This window comes from Podarcis bocagei (genome assembly GCF_964188305.1).
Source record: "Podarcis bocagei genome assembly, chromosome: 3".
Lineage (NCBI taxonomy): Eukaryota > Metazoa > Chordata > Lepidosauria > Squamata > Lacertidae > Podarcis > Podarcis bocagei.
In genome coordinates, this window is record NC_138127.1 from 26,251,095 (window position 1) to 26,274,341 (window position 23,247).

Here is a 23,247-nt window from a genome sequence, read left to right on the forward strand (position 1 = left end):
AGGTCAGTGCAGTGCAAAATCACTGGTGGGAGCATTTGATTGGCTCCACCAAGTTGCCTGCACATAACTGACCTCCCCACCGGCCTCTCCTGGGGCAGCCATCTCCCCCTCCCCAATACAAACTCCTATTATAGCCCATTAAGATTCCCCATCATTCCAAGGGCATTTTCAACTCACAAGGTATAAGCCATGCTTTCTAGCCACTCTGGATAGCTATTACTGCTTTAAAATGGTGGAAGAAACTGAAATATTGTGTCCTAGATTTCATATATATATACCTACTTTTGAAGGTTTTTAGTTGCCAGCTAGCTTACTCAGGCAGATGAATATATATATATAATTTTGCGTTGATGGTATTGTTGCCTTTTTAATGATGATGTGGTTATTGTTTTATGCTTTATGTATCCTGATTGGCTTATGTTGTATGCAGAGTAGATTGCTGTGGTCTGGGGGAGAGTTTCTCTTGCAAAGTTTCAAAGATCAGAAGAAGCCCACTCTGCAGTAACCTGGAGCAGGTATTTTAGTGTGACTTAAAAATATTTAATCATACTTCACTTAAAGTTGATTGAATACAAGGCGATAAATGAATGGTAACAAATCAATGATAATAACAATATACTGCCTTGAAATCTTTCAGTTAAGTGTGATGTCAGAATATTTTAAATAAAGGAATAAGAGTTAGCCCTCCAACCACCTCACAAAATTTGTTATGGGTGCAGTTTCCAAAGAGGATCGTGTTCTGATTTACACATAAATGCAGGAGGTGCAAAACAGGTGATTTCACTTGAGAATTCAGACCCACCGAATTCTTCAAGCACTCTTACTTCAAAGCTGCCTTCTTTTCAAACAAAGCAAGATTGTGGTGTGTGAACTCTTGGTACATCTATTGGCACTTTATGTATAGTTAGTTTCTATACAAGCAGGAATAAAATAAAAGTGAAATATTTATACATATATATAATCTTCCTTAAATGAACACTCTTATGGCAACCATGCACATTTCAGGAAGCTGTTCTTCAGGAGCATCCATCGGCAAGTGACTTATTTAAGCTGTATGGTATGGCACATTTGAAGCAAAATTTATTTGGACTTCAAAGAGTCCAAAACTCACATTTTTAGTAGAGTAACACAGATGGGAAACTTCTGTTAGGTTAGACAAATGAAGGAGCTTTAATGTTTTTTTTTTTTTTGGCAAGTAGATGCTGGAGGGGGGCAGAGCTGGGGAAGAACTACTCATTATCCCTACAGATAAATTCTATATTCTATCTCAGAGTTCAAGGCTTCCCTTGCAGAGGAAAAAAATGGAAATGTGGATCAGACATTTCAGATGAAAGACTTCCAATGAAGATGATTTATAATAGCAGAGATGATTCAAAAGGTGACTATGAGTTCACCCTCAGGTAAAAAGCTTAGTAAAGTTGTATCGTTTCTGGAATTTTAGTCAGTGTTCCAAGGTAGTTTGACTGATTTGCTTTACCATCTCAGCAGTCCCTGGAAAATATGAAATGGCTTTCCGCCTGCAAGGAAATTATCTGTAACAGCCACATTTCTGGCCAGAAGAACCATTTTTATGCTTAAATTACCTATTGCCCAAAACACTATTAAGATTATTAGGCATATATATATATATATATATATATATATATATATATATATATATTCTTTTAAAAAATATGAGTTCTGCCTAGAGGCAGGCAGTTAGTGTGCTGTTAAGGTGATAATCTGCATTCTGTATATCATTTGTGAATGGATACATGCAGCAGCAATTAAAAATACATTTGAGATAAAGGAAGAATGAAATGAAAGGCCGTGTGTGTGTGTGTGTGTGTGTGAGAGAGAGAGAGAGAGAGAGAGAGAGAATAAGAACGAGACAAACAGTAATGAATAAGACTGATGGAAGCTTATCCTCTACACAAACCTATAGAATACTTCATTCACTGTGATCTAACATTTTGCACTGAATAACCAGCAGCGACCATGCACGGAACAAAGTTGCTCCACCATCTCTACCCAGGGGCTCAGCTACACAGGTCAATTTCTAACGTTATAAATGTGTTATAAAAATGTGACACCAGATGGTGATGTAGAACAGAATCCAAAGTCAGTGGCAGATTGCCTTGGGAGCTCTTTCCCCCTATAGCATTTTTATAGTGTTTTTTAAATCTGTATAGATCCAGCCTAGGACCAGCAGACCTGACCTCCCAGCAGCAGCAATGCTGCTGCATATGAGACAGTTGTGGTTGGGACAGCCACAACTACATTGGAGCAGTGAAGGTACTCCAGTGGAAGTGATAGATTAGCTCTACCAGTGTGCATGACCTCACTACCAACCTGCACCACCCCTACACCGTCCCATAATGCAGCAGTATTGCTGCTTCTGGGAATGGGATGCTGGATCCATGATGCCATCCTCATTAGAGCACAGGAGGGGAGAAAGGGAGATGATGAGGGGCATCATTTGTTTGACTTACAGGTCTGGCTTTTAATTACAGTGAAATTTTCCCTGGGCACTCCAATCACAGCAAAAATATAAATAAATAAAATTTAAATGGAGAGGGGGTTAAAATGGTGTGTTCCCCCCCATGTGGATCTATGCCTTCTTGTATGCAAATCGATGGATCTCCATTATAGCCTCAAAACTCCATAGGTGGTGTAGAGGCACACCCCTACAAATGGCCATTGGTGTAATGGGGTCCTTGTTGGGTAGGAGTGTGACACTTTATACACCCCAGCCTTTTCTGGAGATTGATCCTACATTCTTATTCCGTGCAAGTCGCTGAAAGAGAAACCCATTTAACACAGCAGTGATCCTTGGGATAACAGTGTCCTTGTTGGGAATATTTCTGACATTTTGCCCAACCTGATGATTCCTGGGGAATTATGCAAGTCTTCTACTCCCCCTTCCCCCATGCAAGTTTATAGAGAAATCTCTCTGCTGGGGAGAAGAGGCTGTATTCTTACAAATCCATGGAAGGGGAGCAGAACGCCACCAACAACTCTTAGGGCTACTGAGTAATTTCTGGTAGTGTGTCTGTGTGTGGCCCAGTTTTTTCCGGGAAATTGATAATCCTTTCTTCTTCCACCACCTATCTCCCCCCATGACTGTTTGCATCCACCTTGAAATGGCAATGCCTGCCTTTGCAGGAGAACTGCTGTACAGTCGTACCCTGGAAGTTGAACAGAATCCGTTCCTGAAGTCCATTCAACTTCTGAAATGTTCGGCTTCCAAAGCGCGGCTTCTGATTGGCTGCAGGAAGCTCCTGCAGCCAATCGGAATCTGCGGAAGCCCTGTCAGATGTTTGGCTTTCGAAAGAACATTCGAAAACTGGAACACTCACTTCTGGTTTTTGATTGTGCGGGAGCCGAAACATTCAGCTCCCAAGGCGTTCAGGAGCCGAGGTACGACTGTGGTTATTATTCTCAAAATTAGGAGAACAGCAACCTTCTCCCGAAGCACTCCCCTGAACCAGTGAGCAGATCTGTGAGCAAAGCCAGTGACAGTGCCCAGGCCAAATGTTAGTGGCATTTCTGGTTGCCCTCGCCTTGGTTTTGAATGCGTAATTGCCGTGAACTGCCCTGGGTGCCCCTTTTAATGAATGTTTATATAAAACAAATAAATAAACGGTGTCCGAATAGCTTCACATCTCTGTTTCTCTCATCTCCCATCCCTGCTAACTTTCTTCTACCTTCCCGGTGCCCTAGATTTGTCAATTGCCTCTTGGCACTAAGCAAATGTTAAATAGCGACAGTAAAGTGGAACGCTTCCAATAAATAGCAAAATGCTATTAGCCGTTGAGTCATAACAAATCTAGATTTACTTCATTGAAAAAGGAAAAGCAGCTCTGTTTTATATAGGACTAGAGGGATTGGCCTAGGAGCAAGAAGATGAAACCGCACTGAAAACTCTTGAACGCTATATATTTATCTTGGAACGAAAAGAGTGAATGTAAAGACATTAACTGTATATTACTAGGTCAGGTACTTCCTTAAGTAGCTTGGAAAAACTGTAATATGTTCAAAAACAGACAATATTTTATGGATGAAGAATATGGGACATAGTACATTCTCAGATGCACGTAGAGTAGAAACCTGAACAAATCTGCATAGAAAAATAATACCATACATACGCAGAAATACTTTCATGCCTGTGTCTCAAAGCACTTTTGCAAATGCTTGGTAATTCCATGAATGGCCCTGGTAGGTCATTGCAAAAATATAATAGTGCAAAGAAATTAAGCTGTTTGTCAGAGATTCCTGTCAGTGAGGGTAACTAAGGGCAGCTATGGCTTCCCTTACCTCTGAAGTGTTGATATTTCTGAACTTTAAAGCACACACACACACCAGCCTTAATAAATTAGTTGCACCAGACATAATTTTGAGGTGTTTTGTCTCCTGAGGTGGTAAGAGGTTCAACTTTACTGAAAGGGCATCCTTACCACATTCGGTCCCATAAAGCTTGCCTGCAAGTCAGCCGCCATTCCTCCACCAGAAGAGGCAAGAAGGGAATAATAACAGCAGGTTCGATTCAGCAGTGGTGGGTTAGAGGAGGACATAAAGAGAGTTATTTCATGCTCAGCCTCCAAGGAGCTGCTGAATAGTAAGTGCACAATTCTTCTTGTGTGCTAGAAGGTGCTTGGGGATCTGTTACTGCCTCCAGAATGTGATCGAGGGGAAAAGAGCACTTCATTTCCAACAAGGACCAGAAAGCTGCAGTTCCCTCCCTCCCTCCCCACCTACACCACTGAGTTCTGAATGTCTGATGATTCGAGAGAGACAAAAGAAATTACTTCACACATTTCCCAGTTAAACTATGGAATTTGGTCCCACATGATGTAATGGTGCCCACCAACATGGATGGCTTTGAAAAAAAGGACCATACACATTCATGAAGAATTGGACTGTCAATGGTTTCTACCTCCACTGTTGGAGGTAATACCACATAACCCCAGTTTCCAGGAATAACAGATGAGGAAAGTGCTGTTGCGCTGTGGCCCTGTTGGTGGGCTTCCCATAGGCATTTGGTTAGCCACTGTGAGAATAGGATGCTGGAGGAGATGGGCCGCTGGCTTGATCCAGCAGGACTCTGCTTATGTCCTTAGGATTTTCTGTCCCAATCTGCATCACCTTAGACTAAGGTTACCAGACGTCCCCGTTTCCCAGGGACAGTCCCTGGATTTACAAATCAGTCCCCATACAAAATTCATTGAAGTTGAAAAGTGTCCCTGGATTCATTGAAAAAAATCTGGTAACCTTACCTTAGACTTGCATACCAAGACGTGTATTTGCCAGTTTATTGTCCATTCATCCAGTTTGGAGACATCTTTTTGGAGTGTCTCACAATCCCTTTTTGGTACTTGCTTTTACTACCCTGACAGGAGGAGGGAAACTTATTGAGGCATGCCTGGGGACTGGCAGAAATAGGATCATGGGTAGCTGAGCCATTCAGACTGATGAAAATTGGGTTGTTATTATTAGTTTTCTCTCTCCCTGTTGAACTATTAGTATGTTCAGTTATTCTGTGTGCTATATTATCAGTGGTGAGACATATTTCCTTCTGGAGAGATAAGGCTGGCCATTTGCTTTTATTATCTGTGGCAAGCTTGCGGCAGATGTGCCTTGCTTTGGGCGACTATTCCTCTTCTCAGTGGCCACATGCTTGCGTCTTCATCTATCTAGATTCCACCCATCACTAGTCCTGCATTTCCGGAGGCAATGTGCACCGGCAGTTGTGTGAAATGACTTCCCATCTTTTTCTTTGAATGGCCTGTAATTGGAAACACACTTCAGACCTACTTAGAACTGTCAGAGCAGCGACTTTGGGAAAGTTATGCAACCGCTTTCTTAAAGCTGACACAGGAAAATAATTCCAAAAAGATGGAGCACATGTAAATGATTTGTTGGTCACAAGGGATTTGGACTAGTCCTATTCGGGGCCCAGGGGGAGGGGAAAGTATGTCACAAGATCTTATTAAAAGAGCTTACAGACTGTGCCATTGGAAGTGCAGCCAGAGAGAATCCACTGCGTGCACAAATTTGTGGTTTCGGAGGTACAGGGCGCCTGTAGGAAGCCAGAGAAAGCTCACGCTTTTAACTCGTCAGATTTAAATCACTTTTAGAAATGATTGCCTCAAAATGAACCGTTAATGCCATCTCCCTATTTAGCAACTTAAATGCTTGAAGGACCACATTGAGAAGGTTAGGGTAGATGGGCCTAGACCACCGACTCACACGCTACAAAGTCGTCCACTGGCATTTCTTTTACGGCTTATGCACAATGTAGCTGCCAGGGTACTGGTAGAAGCAAGATGGCCAGCGCACATTACACTGGTGCTACACCATTTTTATTGGTTGCCAACTCATCACGTCTATGCTCTGTTTCGAGTGCCCTAACAGTCTAGGACCAAAACTATCCGCACACATATAAAGTCATGTGAGTCTCGAGACTGACATTTGAGGCTCTTCTCTCTGGTCTGTGATTAGGAATTTGTAGTGCACATTTGTAGTGCACCTTCCTCAGAGGCATCTAGGGCACTGAATATGAAATTGTGCTACCTAAAGCAATGCAAAACCCATATCAGGCAGATTAGTTTGGGAGTTGGGAATTTCCCCCAAGCCCACCCAACTGAGCACCACCACTTCACTGGGGATCTGAATGCAGATCACCCCAGTCTAATGATAATCACTGCACCACAACTGATGTCATATGTTGTTGAATTTACCATTTCACGAGATGAAGTTCAGAAGGTACAAAGGTTAGGCTAAATCACTTCTGAATTCCATCAAAACCATGATATAGCCTACACTGATCTCTGCCTGTAACTGTGTTGGGGGGTGGGCAGACAAAAGCAGTGGTTCAATTGCAGTTTTGAGGAAGTGAATGTAGTGGCTGCTTTTTAGAAATCTGGTACATCTGGCAGAGGGTGGATTGGAGCCTTATAAAAAGGCCATCACTGATGGTGGGACCTAGAAATGAATGATTCTTTTAATTGGTTTGCCATTATTTCTTCTGGAATAAAAATACGTTAGAAATACTTAGAATATGTTTCTTGAAAAAGCAAAGAGCTCAGGAGGAGAGTTCAGGGATATTTTGTTTTATTTTGTTTCATTTTAAATAATTTTATAAGTTGTGTGTCTTTGTTTCTTAATTTAATCCTTTGACATTGTTTTTTATGATTTGTGGTATTTTATGCATTGTGATTTTTATCGATTATAGATGAGTAATTCTTTAGTGTAATAAGTGTAAACTGTCTAATTATTACTTGCTGATGTTTAATTTTAGTGTTTACTATTGGATTCTAATGCATTATTGCATATTGTTTTATTTGGTATAAGTTTTTTATTTTAAAGTTATTGTGATTTTTTATATATGATCTGATTGTTACTATTAATGTTTGATGCTTTATTATTAATTTTGTGTGTGTTGGAAGCCACCCAGAGTGGCTGGGGCAACTCAGCCAGATGGGCAGGGTATAAAATAATAATAATAATAATAATAATAATAATAATAATAATAATAATAATAATAATGAAGTTGCTTTAGGTCTCTTGGCTATCTTCCATGGATCCACAGTCATCTAATTCAACTGTTAAGGGAATTTTGTATTCCAAACATTTATGAACTATTGCTTCAAGTGTGACCTTAACATGCACATTGTGTTGTGATCACCTCTATGCACTCAAATAACACAATGACAAATTATTTGTTGACTGCAGTGGTCTCAGAATTTATGGCTTGTTTACAGCCCTAGCAATCTCAGCTTCCTTATTTCTTCCCGCTTTCATATATTTAAAGATAATGTGTAGCCTAGAGCATCATAACACATATGGTTTGTGGGTGGTTTTGTGGGAAATTCCCAAAACTGCTCCAAGTAATGTATGTAAAATCCCTTGCTTAGATAAGAAAACAGACCCATAAAGGTCAATGAAAGTTGATCAAAAGAACAAGAATGTTGGAAGCTCATATGCTCCCCCCCCCCAATCCTCACATAATCATTATTGGATATATTTTTTAAAAAGAAAAGAAAAGACAGAGCATGCTGAGGTCATGGAACATTAGGACAAAGTCCCAAAAGAAGCACGTAAGCCTCTTGTAAATCTCCCTACAAATCTGTTCTTCATTTAAGCTGAATAAATATTTTAAGATGAAATGACTGCAAATGTAGATGCTGTTTATGGGGCATAATATGAGGTGTTAGCTACACATCGTTCCCTCCCCCCCCCCCGCCCAATGTGGCACAGGGATGCCGTAGCTATGTAGGCATTCTGACACGACCACTAATCTTTACAATCATGACGGATCTATTTATTGCTTTGTTCTCTCAAAGCAGTCAGAAAGCAAGATATTCACCACCATCACAGCAAAACAGTGTTTCTAGCTTGAGTGACAAGTTGGATCCTCCTAACCGAGGGTCCATGTTGTGCGCAGAACTGGGACTCCCCGAACTGAATTGGAGGTGGGGCTTTGCCCTGCTCCAGCTGGTGGTGCCACAATCTTGCCACTGGCCTTTAGCCAATCAGCAGGGTGGCATGGTTGGGGGCGGGGTATTTAAGCGGCAGCGCAACATGGGGACCTCCTCTTGCTTCGGCATTGGTTTTGGGGAATGTGGGGAGGGAAGGTGCGACCATCATCTGCCCCTCCATTTTGATAGGGTATTCCGTTAAAGGAATCCAGGGGTCTGGATCTTGTCCAAAGCCCGGGGAGGGGCTAGGGTAATGCCAGGAGCCCCGGGAGCCTCAGGGGTGAGCACCAGTCAATAGACATTGATGGAGCTCCTCCTCTTGGTAGTTTACCCTTTGCAGGCTCCCAGCAGGGTGGGCAGGAGCCAGTTATAGTCATTGAATACCAATGCCTAAGCCAATGCCAGTCACACTTGTGTATTCAATAAAGCTGTGGCCTAAAATTGCCCATTAATCTTTAAACTAAATTCTGTCTCCACTGCGTCTTTATTTCCATGGGGTGGGTTTCGGGGCTTAACGCGCAAAAGGTTATGAAGATACAAATGTTTGTTTCTAAATTAATTTAGGCATGTGGTGCATAACAAACTTTCTACACTGACAGAATATGTTTTTGAATGTGTCCCTCTGTGGGGAGGGCTTTCCGCAACTTAGGGGCTGCCACAGAAAATATTCTCCCGTGGGCAACCACCTCCTGCACTTCTGAGGGCAGCAGAACTACTAAGAGTGCTAACCTTAACACCCAAGAGCTTCCGTAGGGAAGGAAGTGGTCTTTCGGATATTTGGGGCCTGTGTTTAAACATTAACGTGAGCACCTCAAATTTGTCCTGGAAATAAAATGTCAACCAATGCAGCTGTTCTAAAACACGAGTTATGTGAGATGGAACCTCAGCCAGTCATCTTGGTAATACACTTGGGTCAACTGAAGTTTCCGAGTAGCCTTCAAGGGCAGACCCACACAAAGTGCATGGCAGTAATCCACTTTGGAAGTTTGGGAACATTTACTGCTTTCTGCAGGCACCATGGGATGTACTGCTGGGCACACTGGTACCCATGGGTGCCACAATAGCAACCCATTTCAGGCAGAGACGATGCTGGAGGTGGAATCTAGGACGTTCCACAGGCAACGCATGCTCTCTACCACTCGCCATCACTCTCTACCTAACTTCTCTGGCCTCCTCTTTGTGTCAGGTTCGTTATGCTTCCTCTCAGGAACATTCAGGACAGTGTTACACACGTACTTGCATTTCATATGAGTCTTAGAAGACTTTCTCTCCTCAGCTTCGGAACGTAATGACCAACACCTGAGCCAATATGTTTTATTAGTGAAAAAGTAGTGTTCTTGCGGCAGGTACTTGAAGACATTCGCCAATAACTGGTGTTTGATTGCCTGTGCGCTGCCTGTGTCAACAGTCAAAAATAAATAAATAGAAATAACAAAAAATGCAAAGAAGCATACATTTCTTCATCCCCTCCCCCCCCAAAAAAAATTCACTCACATAAGAGAACACAGATACCTGAATCAGCTCCAGCTTGTCCTTGCCACGTTTGGTAAATATTCAGTTATGAACCATTTACTGTAAAAAGGTTCATCGTCCGCGTACTTTGTATAAATAAGTGGATGTTAGCCTCTGTTCCATAAACATTTGCCCACCACCCTCTGTATCACGCACCATCTGCTTCTGTCTTTCAGCCAAAACGTAATTAAATAGGTGCTACTCAGTGAAATACAATAAGAACATTAAAAAGTAATATGGCGGCTGGGAGTGGGGAGGGGGGCAGAAGAAGCTCCAATTAATTAATTGCAGCTTGGCAGTTGCCAAAGGTTTCTCTCTGTTCTGATTCATTCCAGAAGTTCCTTCACGAAGAAACAAAGATGTGCTTCTATTTAACAAACAGACTTTCATTGCAATCGTCACGTTTCTTGGACTTTCTGAGGAGCTGGAAAATTGCCTGTACATCTGAGCTGCAGAATGATACCCTTTTCCTATGTATGAATGAAGGGAAACCAATCTCTTAATGTTAAGGCTGCTGTATCTTAAAGAGTTGGGAAGATAAGTGAATTTTGAACATCCTGAAGAGAGTTCACTTGTTCAGTAGAGTCATCAAGTGCCAAATACATTATGTGAGATAGTTTGTGGAAATAGCAAAAGGAGCAGAAAAGCTTCCAAAATATTATTTGTATTCATTAAATGACCTGTTCAATTATAGCAGAGAGAAGAATATGATCTCTTTAGAAAACAAGAACAAGGTCTATGCCACAACACAAATTTAACTAGTTGGCTGATCCCTGTAACCCACCCAGATTGGCAGAGTAGAAATAATAAAATTACGATTATTAATATTATTATTAACATAGTAGAAGAATGGGCACATGTACTTCTTTTCAGCATATGCATAAACAAGTGTTGCTTAGGTCACACATGTATGTAACACACACACACACACACACACTTTTCAGATGAAAGGAATGCATGCATGTATAAGGCACTTATGTATAAGAATCTCCATATTTTGGAAGGGTTGTCCAATATTTCTAGTCCTCCAGGATATGAAGAATCAGCAGATGGGTAAAATATGTTTGAACTGGACTTGATTCCCCAAGTTATCTATCCTATGAAAGTTCTTTGAATATAAAAGTTCACACAAGTGTGAGTGTGGGAATGTGAAAGAAGCTTCTGATGAATGTTTGTATGCATATTCGTGTGTAATGAGATTCAGACAACTAATTGACTGAAAATACTTTTAATTAATAGGCAGAACCAACCTCTCCACACCCCACACCCCCTGAGCATACTGGATTTTAGCAGAGAAACCAGCTTAGGACAAAATGCACACGTTATTTTCTTGATTTAAAATCCAGGTTCTGTGTGTCACACAACTTGGTAAGAGACTGAAGCAAATAAAATGGATGCCATTCAAAACAGACAAAACATAAACAGAAGACCCATTCTTTGCTTGCCTAAGACCATGTTGCTCAAACATCTGAGGAAAGGGAAAGTGTGTGAGCAATATAACAAGTCTAGAAGAATTTCCTGGCTACTGTTTACTCTACAAACATTCAAAAATTAGGCTGAATTTTATGCCAGTAAACTGTGAGACAACCAGATTTTTGGTGATGACGTTAAACCTTGGCTTCATAATCCCTGAATTATGGCAAGCAAAACCTGCAATAGATCTTTCTTTCTTTCTTTCTTTCTTTCTTTCTTTCTTTCTTTCTTTCTTTCTTTCTTTCTTTCTTTCCTTATACCACCATTAAATTGCTTCTCAAAAGACACATCACTTAGTACATTTCAGCAGGAGTAAAGGTTACCAAATCTATTTTCGTCTCAAACACCAAACTCATTTATAAGTAAATATCACTGAAATGAATAAGATTCACAGGACATTAATTTATGGAATTCACTGTCTTAAGATGGGGACACGGTCACCAGTGCAAATGACTTTAAAAGAGAATTAAGACAAATTTGTGGACAATCAGGCTGCCAATGGCTACTACTCATGACGACAGTATATTACTTCTAGGATTACCCCACTGGGGTAGAAACCATATATCAAACATATGGAAAGCTCTTTAACTTGAGTAGGCTGAAAGCAAAGACTAAGGTTACCACAACTTCCGTCGTAGAACTTCAGTATGCTGATGATGTAGTGTGTGGTCCATCATCATCATCATCATCATCATCATCATCATCATCACCATCATCATTTATTATTTATACCCCACCCATCCGGCTGGGTTTCCCCAGCCACTCTAATGAAAAGCCACCCTAGAGGATGACGCCAGGGAACTTGGGGTCCTCCAGATCTCATTGGACTACAATTCCCATGATCCCTGGCAATCACATATGTTGGAGCCCAATAATACTTGGGTGCTCACAGATACCCCACACTGGCTGTAGGTGAATGGGATATTCTTTTTTTAAACAAACAAACAAAACCACAGTCAATCACTGTAGTAGTTATTACCATTAAAGTGGGAGGTCATGTTGCTTTGTATGTCAAAGAGGTCATTGAGTCCAGCAAGGTAGAGGTCCCTAAAGTGGCAGACTCTTCCATAGAATCATTCTGAGTGGTGATATTGGCCTGGAGGAATAATAGTACTGGGAACATTCTGCTTTCACCTCTATTAAAATGCTCAATGAGATCTTGAGGTGAAGAATGAAATCAAGGAAGCATCCAAAAGGGGAAATTTTGTAGTCATGACCAACTTCAACCACCGTCACATAGACTGGTTATATATGTGTTCAAGTCATGACAAAGAAGTACAATTTCGAGATACTCAAAATGACTGTGCCCTAGAACAGTCTGTTGGGGGAATTGGAGTTCTCCTCACAACTCTTAGCAGCTTTAACAAGCTACAGTTTCCAGCGTTCTTTGAGGAAAGCCATGACTTTTTAAAGTGGTTTGATACTGCTTTAAACTGCTTTAAACGTCGAGTGCAGATGTGCCTTTGTCTATTAGTTCAGAAACAGGCAAGAAAGAAAGCAACAGGTCTCCCTAATAAAGCATCAGTTACTACTGTGCCATGCCCAGATTTCTTAATGGGACACACAGACGTAACAATACACACTTCTCAGATTTTGATTCGGCAGAAATGACAACCACCTTTTCTCCTCAATTGAAACAATTATGAGTAAGTTGTTTATAGAGACTGATTCACTAAAATAAGACTTTGTTTTTGGCACAAGGCCACATGCATGCTGCTACATACAATCTATGTTTTGTTTCATTGTATTATTGTGGCTTTTGTTTTTCTCTGCTTGGAACTGGCATGTTTAAAAATAATATTTATCTTTCATTCCCTGAATTGTTCTGAGGGTGACTACATTAGATCTACTTAATGCAATAATACAGACGTATGCACTGCGCACTTTAGCTCTATATAATTTATGTTTTTATCTGCAGGTTCCCAAAATCACAGTTGCCTATTCAGCTTTATTTGAGTTATATGGCTAGAAAACAATTCAGGTCAGATTTGCTAGTAATCTCAAGGTGTTCTGCGTTAGGTATCAATTTATGGATCAGGGATGGTGAACATCAGGGACAGGGGCCAGATGAGGAATTCCTGGGCTCTCTATCTGGCCCACGACTGATATTCTCACAAACATTTTATATGATCTTCCCTCTTCATATCTCATTCATACATATACCACTGTAAAATAAATTCACAAACTGTTTGCCAAACTGTTTTTCTCAGCGATCAACACACAGTTGTAATAAATGATTCAGAAGGAATTTGATGGTCAGGTTTCCTAATTCCAGCTCTGGAAAGCATTACAGAAAACAAGCAAGCAAGCAAACACCTATAGGAACCCCATGTACTGGCAATTATCTTGATCCCAGATTTGTTTATGAGGACAAATACTTAGTTTCTATTTTGTTCATTCTAATATCTCACACCCTAGTTTACTTTATTTAAACTGAGCCAAAGCAGCTCACAGAAGTAAAACCAGATTGAAAAAACCATTTGTTATCATCATCATAATCAACAACATTATTATTATCAACAACCCTACCTTCATTCCCAACAGGAAACTGGAGGGAGTCCTGAGGCAGGTGACCTGGATGATGAGGGAAGTCATTTTAAGGAAAGGTTGAAGGATAGGCATATATTTTGCCTGGAAAAATTGAGATGTTATGATGGCTATTTTCAAATATTTCTAAGGATCCCATGCAGATGATGGACTAAATTTATTTCCTGGACTTCCGGGGTGGTGCCATCGGTAATGGCGGACTCCCTCTGAACTGGAGGGACTAGCTCTGTGTGAAACGGGTCTTTTCCGCTACGGCGAAGCGGGGACCCAGGCAGATGAAGCCTGTGACCATGGGACTCGGAGGGCACCCTTAGCGCCCCCCCAACCCGCAAAGGAACCCACAAACGGGCTCCAAAGTGAAGAGGGGGAAGTGGCACGGTGCTGTGAGTCAACTGCTATTTCCGTGGAGTGAAGCCGCACAGCCGTTGCCGGAGAGCGCTGCCTTTTTCCTGGGACAATTCGGTTTCTAAAATAAGCACCCGTGAGTACTTAAACTTTGAACAATCGGACTTTAAATAAGGACTTGCGAGAAGAAAGGAATTGGACTAAAAAATTTACTTTAATTTGGTACTGAAACGGGAAGGTCTAAACAGGAAGTCAGCCTTCCGTTTCTTTGTAGACAGAGTAAAGCAAAGACAACGTAAACTAGAGCTCAGAAAATCGCTTCTAAAGGATTGGCTTTCATCATTTAAAATTGTTGAACCCCCCTTCGGCAGCGGGAGAAGAAGGGGGATCTTTTTTGGACTGTTTAAACCTGCAGAAGTGAGTTTAAAGTAAAGTAATTTTCCACCGTCCTGATCCTGGAGCGGGGTGTCAGGACTGACGTTTTGAAGCTCATTGACCAGAGACATACGTTTTTGACAGATAGTTAAAGGAAGAGAAACATAGTGATTCCATTGTTTCGTTTCGCACTTTAAAGGAACAAATATCGACAAAATATCTCAAAAAGGATACTCTGTTGCAAGAACAAATAGAAATTCTCCCCCTAGAGGGAGACTGTGAAACTGTAACTAATTCCAGGGAGCTTGTAGCTGTTTCAGATTACAGTCGTGGGAATGGACTTGTGACCTTGTAGGACAATGTATTCAGAGGCTCTGTTGTGTGCTCTCTGTAAAACAAGTGCCCTACTGGAACAGTTAAGTGAGAAGATGGATTTGATGACTAATGCAGCCAGAATTTTTGAACAGGCAGTGGGAAACTATGTGGAGCCCACTCAGGAATTAGATCAGGAGTGTGTCCTGACAGAGCAGATGAGAGAAGAGGATGTTGCTGATTCTTGGGCGCCAGAGATGGAGGGAGCTGCGGCCCTGCAGGAACAAGAGCCTTTGAATTTGACAAATGAACTTGGAGAAAGCCAGATTTGGAAAGATAGAGTTTGGACTGGTCTGGAAATGGGGGGCTGGATAGACCCCCCTATGCAAGGATGTTTGGACTTTCCGAGTCTGGCAATGGGCCGTGAGATGTTTGGAGCTGTGGGGGCTCTCAATTTCGGAGGGATTCTGAAACATCTTTTTAAATACTACATGGACTTGAGTCTGGGGGCTGATTTGTTGAAAAGGGTCCAACACATCACCAAGCTGGAGTTCCCACGAGTGAAAGGAGAATATGAAGAAGAGCTGCGGAAGGGACATGGAAGAGATTTAAGGGCCTCGGATACAAGGTTGCCAGGTTAATGCACTAGATCGATGGGATAAAAAGGACTGACAAAACCCGGGACCAGGAGGAAGGGACGCTGGATGAAGATTGGATTGTTTTTATTTCTCTTTTTATTATCAGGGCATTAGAAAAATGTTGGAATGAAATTATTCGGCTCTAGTAAAAATGTTTAAAGAATTAGGTAAGAATATTATGGTTGTGAGAAGTCGGTAAAAATAAGATTTAAGTTTTAAGTTTTTAAGGTTTTCTATAAGATAAGATGAAAATAGATTAAGGTAACGTAATGATAGAATACTATGAAATATGGAAAGGATTTGCTGTATAATTATTAACCAGGATACAAAAAAAGGGATGAGGAGGAGGTCAAAGAAAGAAGGTAATGAGAGTTGAGGATTTGAGAATGAGGGATCTTTTTGTTTTTGCGGTGTATTTTTGTTTTTTGAATTTGTATTGTTGGAGGAGGTTTGTTTTTTTTCTTTGTTTTTTCTATTTTCTTTTTCTGTTTTGTTTTTTCTATGTAATTTCAAAAATTTTCAATAAATATCATATTAAAAAATAAATAAATTTATTTCCTAATGCAGATAGGGCTTCTTATATTTACAGTGATGCACTCAATACTTCTCATGTATGTCTCATTTTTGCTTCAAGACTAAGGAACTACTTTCCCTCATTATCTTAAAAAGCACCATACCTTAATTAGCTTCCTTGGACTGCCACCTTAATCTGTTTACCAGTATAACTGCTTCTGAACTAAATGTGCTATTTTTATCTCAGTTTTCTTCTGCATAATCACAAACAACATCATAGGCCACACCCTGATTTTTCACCATATTAAATTAAGATATACAGTAGGATTAACAATGCTGAAATCAAAAGCAAATTAATGCTGACCTTTACATGGCTTGTGAACAGACACACTATGGTTACACATTACATTGCTTATTTTCTACATTTCATTTTGCTCCGCCCTTACTGTTTACAATTCCCCGCCTCCCCGTACACCAGTAACTCTGGATAACACTTCATGTCTCTGATGGGGAGGACAGTATTCCACAAAAGCTAATGCCTTAATAAACGTCTTTAAGGTGCAACAATACTACTTGTTGTTCCACCCGGGCCCAGTTCACATGACATGCTAAGCCAAACTATGGCCTAGTGAGACCTTGTGAGTGTGTGGGCTCCCAAAGTGATGCTCAAAGGCACTTTCCTCCTCCATGGTCCTTTTCAGCTGCTGCACCAACCCCTGAGCCAACTATACAACATTTAGAAGACACGTGAAGACAGGGAAGATTTTTAATGTTTAATGTTTTATTATGTTTTTATATATGTTGGAAGCTGCCCAGAGTGGCTGGGGCAACCCAGTCAGATGGGCGGGATACAAATAATAAAATCCCTATTTTCACTGCAGAAATGTTGGAGGGCATGTTGATAGAATCATGTGACATTTGTCACATGTGAAAATGGTAGTTTAAGAAAGAGGGGGAAACCCGTAAAAAATGATGTGGAGCAACACAAAATATCCTGAAGGTCTCAGTGAACAAATAGTGAAAAGTGTGTGTGTTTTAAAATACCAGAACATGGAGTTATAATATTATAAGAAATTCAGATGGTAGCAACTCTACGTTAAATACCATTTGGTGGATTCTTATATTCATAAAAACATAGGTTCATTGTTAAGTGTGAGCCCCAAACCATTCCAGTGGTGACATCTGCTGATTATCAGGATTCTGATGTGTATATGAAGCTGGCAACATCTTGAAAAGAGCATCTGTCTTTACAGAAAATGCATTTGACACCATTAAAGTGAAAAGCAGTGATGAAACAAAATGCTCCAGATATAGAGCACCTATAATCTGTCCGCACATTTTAGCTGTTTAAAGTCCAGTTGCTGGGCTGCATCTGTAGAGCAGATTTTGGCACTCTCTATTCTGCCCTTTAGCTACATATTGGATAGAGGGAGGCACACTGGGGAAATGAAGGTATATGTATTTCCCTTACTGGCATCTTGGTTCTCCAAAATCTTCATCATTGGCAATCAGTACTTGTTCTTGTCTCATTTCTACAGTGCCCACATTATCCGGGGCATTTGGTATTGTGGGGCTAGTCTGTAAATCAATCTGTTGTTTGGTTATGGTTTCGTGCATTCTCACTTTTGATACTGTAGTGGCTAATGTGAGATCACAAATCCAACTTGAGCTGCCAATTTTGCATTTTTAAAAATCCTCACTATGATCCTGCCGCCTTTTAGCTACCCTTTTATTGCTGTGGGGTGTTTGGCTAGGGTGTGTACAGCAGTGATAAAATCTTTGACAGCTTCCCACTGCTCCTGGCATCTCCTGCTTTCATATACAACATTTTTCTTTCCTATGAAATGGTTATCAAAAGCTCCTCTCACTTCCTCATAATAACTTTTGTCTTCTGCTGTGTGGGTTAGGCCACATAAAATATCATCTGTAGTGTTTCCCAATACAAACTTTAGAGCATTTGCCACCCTATACCTCTCAAATCCAGAACATGTGGGCCTGCTGCTTAGATGTTGAAAATCAAAATTCTGAAGTTGAGGCATCTTTCCTAAAGGATCCATAGCTTTAGAAGTTTGTTTCTTTTAATTCTCATGGACTTGCTTTTACTTTCTCTTTTACTCTGCAGTGCTCCGTCCCTGCTCTGTTTTCTCTTATTTTTAAACCTTGCTTCTGTTATTTCATTCCTTTCTGATTTACCACTCAACCTTCTTGCAGCAAAACATCCCTTTCTTCCTCTTGAATTCAAAAACAACAATAATACCATCCCATTCTAACATTATACAATATGAAAGAAAGACCAGCAGCTGTGCTGAAGGAGAAACTGAAACACAGGAGAAACACAGGGTTGCTGAAAAATTGCACATGCTGATTTACATGTATAGATCTAGCAATAACTACTGAAATTTGAATTAAAACCCAAGATAACTCATCATGTAAGACTCTGACCAGATGACCAGTGTGTTGCTCAACCTGCTATCCAGATACTGTTAAGTGTTAATAGGCAACTTCAAGGCCCTTGGTCTCCTTTTCCTTGGTTGCCGTATTTCAAATTGTTGAGCTTTCCACCTTTGAAATCCTGGTAATGTCTCGGGAAATCATGGCATATGGCAGCCCTACTTTAAGCTGGACGTGGGCCATAGAATAAAGGGCCATCCTGTGACAGCTCCTCAAACAGTGGACTATCCACTGTAAAATAGATCCCACAGGCACCCTTGCATATGTTAATTGGCAAAACAGGGGCTGGGGGCAGATTGCTTGAGACCTGACTAGCCTTTTGTCTTGGCCATTGGCTAAGACATTCAATAGGCAAAGGGAGCACTGCAGTCCACTATAATCTGAAGCCAGGAGAGGTAGCCAAACTTAATCTAATAAGCATAAAGTGTTTTCTTTTCTCTCCCCCTCATCAGTTTTATGTAAGGTTTTCAACATATAATACAATAAAAAACCAAACCAAACAGATCTAATATGAACAAACAATAAAAAGAGAAAATGGGGGAAAAGAAAAAAGGAAAGAGAAAGAAAAAAAGTGTGTGTATATATATATATGTGTGTGTGTGTGTGTGTGTGTGTATGTGTGTGTGTGTAAAGGTACCCCTGACCGTTAGGTCCAGTCACAGCCGACTCTGGGGTTGTGCGCTCATCTTGCTCTACAGAGTCCTCAGACAGCTTCCGGGTCATGTGGCCAGCTTCTGGCGAACCAGAGCAGCACACGGAAATGCCATTTACCTTCCTGCCAGAAGGTATCTACTTGCACTTGACATGCTTTTGAACTGCTAGGTTGGCAGGAGCTGGGACCGAACAACGGGAGCTCACACCGCTGCGGGGATTCGAACCGCCGACCTTCCGATCGGCAAGCCCTAGGCTCTGTGGTTTAGACCACAGTGCCACCCGCGTCCCATATATATATATATATATATATATATATATATATATATATATATTCTGATAGAATATAGTGACAGTGTAGGTTTTCTATAAGCTTTAAACAGCTTTATATAAACCATACAGTGGTACCTCGGGTTAAGAACTTAATTTGTTATGGAGGTCCAGTCTTAACCTGAAACTGTTCTTACCCTGAGGTACCACTTTAGCTAATGGGGCCTCCTGCTGCCGCCACACGATTTCTGTTCTCATCCGGAAGCAAAGTTCTTAACCTGAGGATTTCTGGATTAGCGGAGTCTGTAACCTGAAGCGTATGTAACCTGAGGTACCACTGTATACCTAAACTGTTTAGTCCTCATTATTGCCTACTTTAATGCTTTGGATTATTTTAAGCAAGCAACAGAAATGTTTCTTTTTAATATATATATATATATATATATATATATATATATATATATATATATATATATGCTTTCGTAGATTTTCACGGGTACAGGAATGTAGGTTTTGGTGTCTTCGGGTGTCTTCCCGTGTAAGAGTTGGGGTGTCTAGGCGACGTTTCGACGAGGTCTCACTCGTCATCTTCAGGCTGGTGCTTTCGGCTTCTTGTTACTAGAACAGAGCAGGATCTCAGTGTTTGAGTTCCTATAAATACTGTTGAGGGGGTGTGGTGTATAGCCTCCAACGTTCTGGGCAGAGAGGAAGTTCCCAGGTTATTGTGCCTTTTCTTCTTTTGTTCATTAATTACTTGAGGGATATCTTGAGTGATTTCTTGAGTGATATTCTGAGTACCACTTAGGAGGGTCATTAGGTGTGGATTAGTTGCTAAAGCTTTCGTGTCTTGACCTCTTGAGCTAGTGAAGAGTTTTTCTGAGAAGATGGCTGTACTGCACTTAGTTGTGCTCTGGCTTGGCTTCGTGTATAGGGGCGAGCTGTGGTTTTGTGCCCTGTGCCAGCCAGATCTGTGTAGGGATTGCAGGGGGGTGCAGCATCCGGAGGTGCCACTATGGTTTGGCTACTGGATGGTGTCTGTAATTTATCTGTGGAGAGGGTCTGGGTTTGGGTCTGGTGTGGTTGATTGGAGATGGCGTTCTGTGTGCCTCTGGTTCTGGTGTCGGTTTTTGTGGGGAGGGCTAATTTCCAGATGTCTGGCAGGCGGGACGTGTCGTCACGCTTGTTCATGTTGTGAGGGTGTTTCTCTATCTCGATGGCTTCCATGATTATTCTCTTGTGGTGATGTTCCATGTTAAAGAGCAATTTGGAATCTGCAAAATTAATTTCGTGTCCTGTTTCTTTCATGTGTTGGTAAAGAGAGGAAGTTTTTTCTTCTTTTTTGACGGCATTCTTGTGTTCTGCGATACGTGCATTTATTCGTCTGTTTGTTTGTCCAATGTACGTGGCTGGGCAGACTTTGCAGGGTATTTCATAGACCCCTTGGTTTTCTAACTGGATTTTATCTTTTGGGTTTCTGAGGATGTTGGCTATTTTTTGGTTGGTGCAAAAGACTGTTTTGATATTGTGTTTATGGAGGATTTTGCTAATTTTATCTGTAGTGCCCTTGATATAAGGAAGGAGGGCCATGCCATTGTTTTCTTCTGTGTCTTGGTTTTTGGGGGGTGTTTCTTTTTGGATTAGCTTCGTAACCCTGTTTTGCTGGTATCCGTTGGCGATTAACACATTTGAGAGATTCTGTAACTCAGTTGTCAAGTGGTCTTTGTCAGCCAGGCGTTTGGTTCTGGAGATGAGAGTCTTGGCTACGGAGTTTATTTGTGCAGGGTGGTGGTGTGATTGTGCATGTAAGTAGCGGTTGGTGTGTGTTTTTTTCCGGTAGATAGTGTGTCCTAGGGAGCCATCAGGTTTTTTGTAGATTAGGACGTCAAGGAAGGGAAGTTGGTTGTTGGCTTCTATTTCCATAGTGAATTGTATTTTGGGGTGTAGGCTGTTGAGATATGTACATGGAACACTTTGAAACCAATGCTTTAGACAAGTCAGAACACAAACCCAAACTTTGGCTCAGATATGTTGACGACACCTTTGTAATTTGGCCACACGGGAAGGAAAAACTAGATAGCTTCCTCACACATCTCAACAGCCTACACCCCAAAATACAATTCACTATGGAAATAGAAGCCAACAACCAACTTCCCTTCCTTGACGTCCTAATCTACAAAAAACCTGATGGCTCCCTAGGACACACTATCTACCGGAAAAAAACACACACCAACCGCTACTTACATGCACAATCACACCACCACCCTGCACAAATAAACTCCGTAGCCAAGACTCTCATCTCCAGAACCAAACGCCTGGCTGACAAAGACCACTTGACAACTGAGTTACAGAATCTCTCAAATGTGTTAATCGCCAACGGATACCAGCAAAACAGGGTTACGAAGCTAATCCAAAAAGAAACACCCCCCAAAAACCAAGACACAGAAGAAAACAATGGCATGGCCCTCCTTCCTTATATCAAGGGCACTACAGATAAAATTAGCAAAATCCTCCATAAACACAATATCAAAACAGCCTTTTGCACCAACCAAAAAATAGCCAACATCCTCAGAAACCCAAAAGATAAAATCCAGTTAGAAAACCAAGGGGTCTATGAAATACCCTGCAAAGTCTGCCCAGCCACGTACATTGGACAAACAAACAGACGAATAAATGCACGTATCGCAGAACACAAGAATGCCGTCAAAAAAGAAGAAAAAACTTCCTCTCTTTACCAACACATGAAAGAAACAGGACACGAAATTAATTTTGCAGATTCCAAATTGCTCTTTAACATGGAACATCACCACAAGAGAATAATCATGGAAGCCATCGAGATAGAGAAACACCCTCACAACATGAACAAGCGTGACGACACGTCCCGCCTGCCAGACATCTGGAAATTAGCCCTCCCCACAAAAACCGACACCAGAACCAGAGGCACACAGAACGCCATCTCCAATCAACCACACCAGACCCAAACCCAGACCCTCTCCACAGATAAATTACAGACACCATCCAGTAGCCAAACCATAGTGGCACCTCCGGATGCTGCACCCCCCTGCAATCCCTACACAGATCTGGCTGGCACAGGGCACAAAACCACAGCTCGCCCCTATACACGAAGCCAAGCCAGAGCACAACTAAGTGCAGTACAGCCATCTTCTCAGAAAAACTCTTCACTAGCTCAAGAGGTCAAGACACGAAAGCTTTAGCAACTAATCCACACCTAATGACCCTCCTAAGTGGTACTCAGAATATCACTCAAGAAATCACTCAAGATATCCCTCAAGTAATTAATGAACAAAAGAAGAAAAGGCACAATAACCTGGGAACTTCCTCTCTGCCCAGAACGTTGGAGGCTATACACCACACCCCCTCAACAGTATTTATAGGAACTCAAACACTGAGATCCTGCTCTGTTCTAGTAACAAGAAGCCGAAAGCACCAGCCTGAAGATGACGAGTGAGACCTCGTCGAAACGTCGCCTAGACACCCCAACTCTTACACGGGAAGATACCCGAAGACACCAAAACCTGCATATATATATATATATATATCTCTTAATTTAAGACCATATGTTCTGTTGCACTAGCAAAATGGCACACAGGATAAGGGTGCATTGAGTGGCTAACCTGCAACCCTCCCAATGTCCTTGACTCCAACTCTCATCAGTCCCAGTTAGCATGATCAGTAACTGGAGA